General features: G+C 36.0%; 1 pseudogene; it reads left to right on the top strand.

Moving 5' to 3' along the window:
* LOC107286067 overlaps nucleotides 1–5,823 on the top strand; it is a 14,763-nt pseudogene extending 8,940 nt beyond the window's left edge.
* The last annotated feature ends 2,556 nt before the right edge of the window (nucleotides 5,824–8,379 follow it).

The raw sequence follows: 8,379 nt of genomic DNA, 5'->3' as shown, positions 1-8,379 counted from the left end.
ACACCCCTTTAAAAAGAGCCTTAATTTGGCCAATTTCCGAAGTTTTTGGCTTGTGCCTGCAGCATGCCACCTCTCGGGGTTCCAAACCCCATCCTCAAGGTGGGCCCTGGTGATCTTAATGGGCCAGGCCTGCGCGAGGGGTGAATCGCGCAGGGCCAATAGGACTGTCCTTGGGTATATTAAAATGTCCACAGTCAAAAGAGGAGGGAAGGGGGGGAGGGCAAAGATGTCCAGTTTCGGCCACACCCACGAGTCTGGTCTCTGGGGTAGTTCTTAGGTCTTAGGTCCTCTCGAACCTCCAAGGGCCGCTGGGAAGGCCATCGGGGCCGCCGGGACCGCCAAAAGGGCCACCCGAAGGCCACCGAGGCTAGGATGGTTTGCCCAGGGGCCCATTGGGAGGGCCATCGGGGCCACTGGTCCAGATTCTTAAAGGCCATCGTGGCTACCAGAAGGCCCCCAGGCCCGGGAGGGCCGCAGGAGGCCGTCATGGCCGTCGGAGATGTCTTCGCGGCCAGGGGAAACCACTGAATTATACCTAAATCTGGTAATTGTAAAAAAAGAAATAGTCTTTCTCAGTATACTATATATACTATTGTCCTCAGGTTTTAAAAATATTCAGTGCATTTGTTCTTAGTAAAGTAAATTAGAGGGATATGGACTTTCATTTTATAAGGCGTTTTGAGGGGAAAAGTCAGACTAATTTGCCTCTTATCTATTAAAGCCTCTCCAAATATATTTAAGGACCTGGAATATTAACATCAGCTCTAAATTACTGTCTCTCCTTGGAATTGATCCCTCTGGTTCTAATGTTAGTAATTTGGTCTTACTTACCGGTATATTGTTTAGGGGATGGCTCCTCCTATATTACCACTTAGGTTTCTAAATTTCTTTTAAGAGCTGTAACTATTAGAGGAGAACGTTGTAATTTCCTTTAGCCAAGGCTTCTGGTGTTTAATTGTTTGGGATTATATTTTCTTGTGTTTTCTTTTGTTGCACTTGCATTTTGGTCTGTGACGGCAAATAAAAATTATTATTATTATTAACATCAGCTCTGATGTAAATTACACTCTGTAAAACCTTCCTCAGAGGCTGACATGAGATAATAGCAGCCAGACTACGTTCTTGTATATTGTATGCTACATCAGTACTACCAGACATAATCACCAGATGGTTTGTGAGTGCCATATTTGTCTTTGTGGTTTGGTGTAACATTACCATTAAGCTTTTTTTCTTCTTGAATTAGTGACTGGGTTTATACAGTACATTTGGTTGGTATTATCTTAATTTATCACTTGTCTTGATAACATTTTAATGCTGAGTCTAAAGTTTTCTATGCTATTATTCTGATCAAAGAATTATTTTTCGTCACTGTATTACTCTCTTTCCCAATAAGGTGGTTAAACTGGATGATCAGATGGCACACATCTATCTGTTCACACCAAAGAATTTTCCGGACCCAGATCATAGTGTAAATAGGCAGATCACCACTGTCTTTTGGAAGCCTCAGGAAGATGTCTTTCTGAAGATCAATCCCAGTAGTTTCCCTGGAATTAAGGAAAAAGATTTACCAGCGTATTCAAGCTTCCGGCCCAACCAGAACTCCACAGATGCCATTCCTCATATTCTGGAATCCAGCAAGGATGAAATCATCTTGAATATGACCCCAGCATTGCCATTAGACCAACTCCAGGAACAGAGGGATCATTTTGTTTCACTGGCCTGTCACCCATGTTCCTTTAGCCTCCAGTCTTGGCAATAGATGCATAATTTAGAAGCATTGATGGAAAATATGCTTCTATATTATAGCACAGCAGATGTTAGAGCTATTGCTGTTAAAAAAAACAAAACCTACGCAGCTGAAGTAAAAAAAAAAAAGTAAGCAACTGTTATTTATTTATTATTTCAATTTATATCCCTGTAGCTTGATCTGTATTTGGGAATTGTATTGTATTGAATTGTTAACTATGGTTTGAAATGAGACTAATTTAATTTCTAGCCTATTGATTTCAATGGGACTGAAATTTGACATAGTCTAGATTCAGTTCTCATGGTCTTCAAAGTTGTAAGAGAATTTTGAATGAGTAGATAACAATTATCTATCCAACATTTTTCTAGCCAGCTTCCAGACAAAACACAAGCCTTCCCCTGCTGTTTATCATAGCATTGAGGATATTTCCTTTAAAGAAAATACAATTCTCTTTCTCTCAACTCTCAAGATTAAACTTATATTTTTATATCTTTACATTGGTTTTCTTCTTCCTAAGTAAAGCCTCCGCTTCTAGCTTGTCATCTGCTTTTGTTTTGTTTTGTTTTTTGGTAGTTTCTGTTTCATATAGTAAATTTTAAAAATTCCATAAGTTTTCTGGGAGACGGGGGAGAGTGCAGCTATGTATTCCTTATATAAATGGACTGAGGTACCCCAAAAACGATGGGTATTCCTTTTCTTTTTTTAAGTGGACTTCATTTTTTGATTTGCGAAATAATCCAGGGCAGCAACTTGGAATCTGGGAGACACACAATTGTAATAAAGAAATACATTAATACATGTTTAATACTTTAATACCTGGAAATTGTGTTCTCAGGGGCATTGGGTGGGAAGTTAAGTTCACCCCTTTTGATGAATCTATTCACTATACTTTAGATAAATAAAATCCCATCTTTGTTTCTTTTCCCCTTAGGTGGCACAGAGTATTAGTAACAGGAATTTTGACAAATGGACAGATATCAGTATGTTTGTTGGATTATGGTAAGCATGAGATGATTGATATCTAGAATATAAGACCTCTTATGGATATGTTCAGAAAGCTATCATTTCAGGCCAGAAAAGCCCAGCCTGCATGTGTGTTGTGTATATATATTGCTACCATTCAAAAACACCAAATTGTGCCATTCCTCCAGGTATGTTAAGATGCCCAGTGCTCCCCAGAATTGGCTGCATGTCACTTCAGGCAGTGTTCTTTTTCTGCTGAGAGACCTCTGCAGGCTATTCAAGGCTGTTTTGGGTCACACAAGATTTTTGTTCTTAAAGCAGCTTTGGAAACTGGTCTTCTGTGGTCTCTAAAGCGTCTGAAAACTGCAGAAAAGCACAACCTACTCTTGCATGATTTTCAGAGTCTCCAGAGGCTGTTCAGGAGCATATCCCATTCTTGTCCAGTTTCCCAGGCCTTCAAAAATTGCAGGACAATGGAACGTGCTTTGGGTTGGTCTTGGATGTTTGTGAATGCTTGTGTTTCATTGAAAACGTAGTGGCATTGTTACCTTTGACATGTGTATTACAGGTTTGCCATCACTGGGCTAGATCCAGTATTACTGAGAGGGAATAAATATGAACTTTTGTTCCATTTAAAACACATCTCAGTCTTTGCTCCTACAGAATAATTTTAAATGGACATTTTAACATATGACTGAAATAGGGATGGACATGACATCATGATTCCTGTAAAATGTTTTGTATAAAACCATAATAATGTGACTTAAGCATCTGGTAGAATTGATTTTATTTAGAAGAGCACAGGAGCAGCAAGGCAAAAATGGCACTTTATATTATGCAGAAAAACAGACACAAAATATTAACACGTCAAGAAGAAGGTTAGTAGTGAATACATCAGGAGAAAATAGATAATCTTAAAGTCCAAACTCAGTGGAAGAAATAGAATCAAGACAATTAACACTCGGGCAATTTCAGTTATTATATCCACAGCTGGAATACTTGACGAACTCAAGCAGAACTAGAAGGCAAGGCAAAGTATTAAATGGCTAGTATAATAAAACAACTAGCAGAGGATAACAATTGGCATTCCCAATAAAATGAAAATCCCAGCTACATCAATATGAATAATGTATCACCCACCCACCCCAATCCGTGTACACACTTTGCATTATCTGTCTTGCTTTCTGGTAAAGCCAATTCATTTGTCCCATAGAAAGAGATGCATAGCATATACGTTTTATGCATTCACTTCATATGGCTTGGGGGAAAATGTTTGTGAAAAAGGAGCATATCGAATACAGATAGAAAGGCAGCACTGTCTACATAATACGCAGTGTTGGTGGCTATTATTCTGAAAAGTGTTTCTCTTTTTAAATCAATGAATTGTAGAAATACAGAATACAATCCAATTATACAATCATCAACAAAATCATCTCCTTTAAAGCAATATAAAACCTCTTTTCTGCAATTCTCTTTGGAAAGATTACTGAAAAATACCTTTATGTGAACATTTCTAAAAATTATTACAAACTATAGTTTTAATATAATAGAAAGGGCAAATTAAATATGTGACTGGAAAGAAATCATCTTAATTAAATTTAATATTTGACAAATATGCATCAGTATATTTATTTTGATCCCACATATTTCTTTCTGGAGTGTAATCTTTGGCAGGCCATTGGCGTTATAATGTCACACAAGGGAACTCTAAACAACAACATAGCATAAACCTCCTTGGAGGACAAATATGGGATCCCCCTAACCAACTTGATCAGAAGTTTCTTGGATAAGCAGTGAAACATTTCGAATCAACAAGAAAAGAAGTCCAGTTGCCATGATTCAACTCTACCTGGATGATTGAGAATCTTCATTGACATTTAACATGAGCCTGTTCATAAAGGACATGCTGATTTATGCCAACATGATATTCTGTTACTACAGAATGGGATAAAAGTATAGAAAAGCAGCTGTGAGGATGAGCCTTAATCCAATCCTGATCCATGTTGTAGTATAATCCTATACAGAAATAAAGATCTTAGATATTCATTTGGATTCCTCTCTAAATAATGCCAATTAAAACTGAATCTTCAAAAGCAACTCATGCTTTTTCCCACCCACCATTAGTAATAATTCATGGAATGGAGAAGATCTGGATTGCTTCCATTAGTTGTGCCATAAAGTATTTAATCTTTCCTCCAAACCTACAATCATATCATTAAAAATGTTTTAGAAGTTACATTATATTTTTTCATTATTATAAAATTATTATTAATAATTATTGACAATACTATAAACTTAATACCACTTGTTTGTCTCTCTATTCCAATAGTTTACACTTCTTAAGGTTTCTTCAATACTTATGACTTTATGAGTACATAGATGGCTGCATGATGTGAATCCCAAATTGATTTCTTCGCTTCCACATTTTATGAAATAAAAATATATTGATAGCTTCAGGCAATAAACAGTTACCTAAAATTTTGCTGATTTGTCAAGCTGTTGGCAAAATTGCTAATCTGTTTCTTTTATCTCCTGGCAAAAATCCTAATCTGGCAAAAATAAGTATTGCATATTTTTATGACCACTATTCAGTTATCTTTTTATCTTTCATTGTCTACACATCTGACTTTCTATTACACATTTGAAATGAATTGTTTTTGGTATCCATAAGAACTTTCTCAAAAATTTCTGTTATTTGAAATAAATAAATATAAATAAAAACAAAATAGTGTGGCATCAATCATAATAAGTTAATTTAATTGTCCATTCAGGAAGATGATGTGTCAATATGAGTTACTATCACTTCAACTCACATCCCTTTACTTAAATGTATATGCACACACAGAAACACACACATGTATGTGTATATTGATGCCAGTAGCTTACAAGCAATTTTTTTTCATAGGTTTGGCTAAAAAGGTATCCAGAAGAGCAAGCCACACTGGGATTTCAGTCTCATGCCAATTTGGATGAGGTATTAAGCGGACTGAAACTATTCCTCTGGTAGGCCAATGCATATAAACATTTGTGTGTGTGTGTGTTTAACTAATGGAAAGGTTAAATTCAATTCATGGTTGTTCTAAAATGTTCTCCCAATTTACAGGCAAGCATAAAAATACAAAATTACACATTTCAAGCATTAATAATCTTGTGAATTGAAGCGCTTGCTAAATGCAAGACTTAACAATGTATTTGCTTTTGTGGTCTAATCTTGGTAAGCCGACATTTTGATAAATATAAAAACACGATCCTCTTAGAACAGATTTCTATAATCAGATCATACAATAAGCCAATTCCATCAGGATACCCTTCAGGTATCAATAACTTGGATCTTTTTTTTTTAAGGTCAGCAGAATCTCCTACCATGCGGTTCTAAAGAACATGGCTTAGTGAATACATACTGCATCTTAAAAACCCAATGCATTGTTTGGGACTAAGAGAGATGTGAACACAGTTTTAAATGAAGGCACTCTTCAGGAAGTGAGATTTTATGTAGTATACTGGTAAGTGAGCATCTTTTTCCCCTGCAGAGAATACAAGTATTCTGAAACACTGCTTCCTTTTATAGCACATTAATTCTGGACTGTAATAGGCAGAAGCAGTTGAGAGCAATTATGCGTAGCACTTTTGTGTTCAAGCACAGTGAGTAATCACAAGACTTAGCCTTGAGCATACAAGCAGAGTAACATGACACAGAATCATGGATTAGAAATAAAAGGAAATTATAAGAAGTAGACCTATTTTTACTCTAATAAATTCTTTCATACAGATATTAATGCATTGAACTGCCTATGCCATCCAAATGATTCTTCCCTTCATTTATTCATATACTCATCCATGATGTCACCTAAAGCAAGTCACTTTAATCAACTGTCTGACAAAGCTGATTTTGATTTTAAAGACTGCTTCTAAGCCCATTCCTATGGAAACTTGTTACCAGCTTCTGTTCCAGACTGCTGGCTGTCAGAACAACTTTATCAGTCTTGATCTAGTCTCTTTAGCTATTTATTATTCTGGTATTTATCATCTTTCATATTGTTTCTTGTCTTATCATTTCTAAGACTCTTCATACTTGCCATGTGAATGTCGTTTTGCATTTTGTTTCTCTTAATCCTGTGCAGCTTCACTTCAGTTTGGATTCTTAGGGGCAGATGTGCCATGGCACGTTAATGGTTCACCTTTATACAGTAGTGGCCAAAATTGTGGAAACCTTTTGGGAAAAGTGTATTTTTGAGGCTTGATTGCTAATAACACAACTTTTCTTTGGAGTAGTACCATAAAATTATATATCAATGGAAAGATAATTTAATCAAGAATGTAATGCAACAAAGTTTATTCAATTATCTGTACTGTATTCTATGAAAAGTTATAGCCAAATAACCAGAAAAAGGAAACACAACTTGCTTAGGTTGATATCAGGTAGCTTTCCTTCATCTTATTGTAGCCAATGAGCATGAGTGTTTAGAGAGCCAATCAGGTGTCATCTTGTTTTGGCAATGAGCCAATCAGATCACAGTAGGATTCAGTTATTGATGTCATGTATTGAAGCTGAGAGGAGGACATTTGTCAGTGTGTTATGTGATCGCTATCAAGTTGGTTGGTTTTTTTTGTGTTCTTTCATTTAGTCAGCTGTAAAACATAATAAAATTAAAGTAATAGTGCAAAGAGTTAATTGGTTGCCCAGAAAGTGATGTAAAATAGTATTATTAAGTGAACAAGGCTACAGTTATAAAGAAATTAGAAGAAAAATTGGTGGAAACTTAACCAAAGGTGGCATTTCTACTGTACACTTTTCCCAAAAGGTTTCCACAATTTGGGCCACTACTGTAAATTAGGATTATGTATGTAACATCCAGATTCATGTTTGAGCTTCAAATATCTCCCATCTTCTCTTGATATAATAACGTAAGGCCTGCACAAAGGAGATGAGAACTTTCCTCAGCCTCACATTCACAAATTCACTGTGGTTTTCAGCTTCATCTAATTGCTTGAATTGAACATTGTTAAATGACATGATAGAAGCAAAATATGCCTAAAGTACTAGTGAGAACATGGTAATTGCTCTTGGAATGTTAAGAGCTTGTGGTTATAAGCAACAGTGGACAGAGAAGATAAATGAGAGCAGATGATGGGATGCAGAAGGAAGAGCCATTTGTGTAAAGTTGAAGAAATTACAGATGACATATGAAAGTATTAGTTCTGAATGTGATGAAATGGAAGATTCATATGGATAATAACTTGAGGAACAGCTTGTCTACTTTGCAGCCAAGGATTAAATATTTCTCTTTTTCCACTTACATTTTGTGTAAATAATTTATACTCTTTATGAAAGGTGATATAATTTAATATAACCTCCTTGCACTTTGATCATCTTTGCCATTTTTTAAAAGGCTTCTGACATTTTTGAACTGATTCATGGGTCACAATTCAGGAAACAAGCTCAGTTTCCTAGGAAGAGAAGGGGTGGATGAAATTGGTATTGAGGCAAATTAGATGTTGTGTTATATAGAAAAAGAAATCAAGCTTGTAAAAAGTTTTTTAAAACTACGTTTGAGAAACTATGCATGGATCTGAAAGAGGCTTGAATTTCATGCATGGTAGACTTTCATAAAAGAAGTGGATTCTTTGTTTCTCTTCACTTTGAATTAGGCCTAGTCTGGCAAGAATGA

The sequence above is a fragment of the Protobothrops mucrosquamatus genome, unplaced genomic scaffold (assembly GCF_001527695.2).
Source record: "Protobothrops mucrosquamatus isolate PMUCROS unplaced genomic scaffold, P.Mucros_1.0 scaffold243, whole genome shotgun sequence".
Taxonomy (NCBI): domain Eukaryota; kingdom Metazoa; phylum Chordata; class Lepidosauria; order Squamata; family Viperidae; genus Protobothrops; species Protobothrops mucrosquamatus.
The sequence above is the reverse complement of the archived record's forward strand: the minus strand, read 5'-3'. Positions and strand labels throughout refer to the sequence as shown.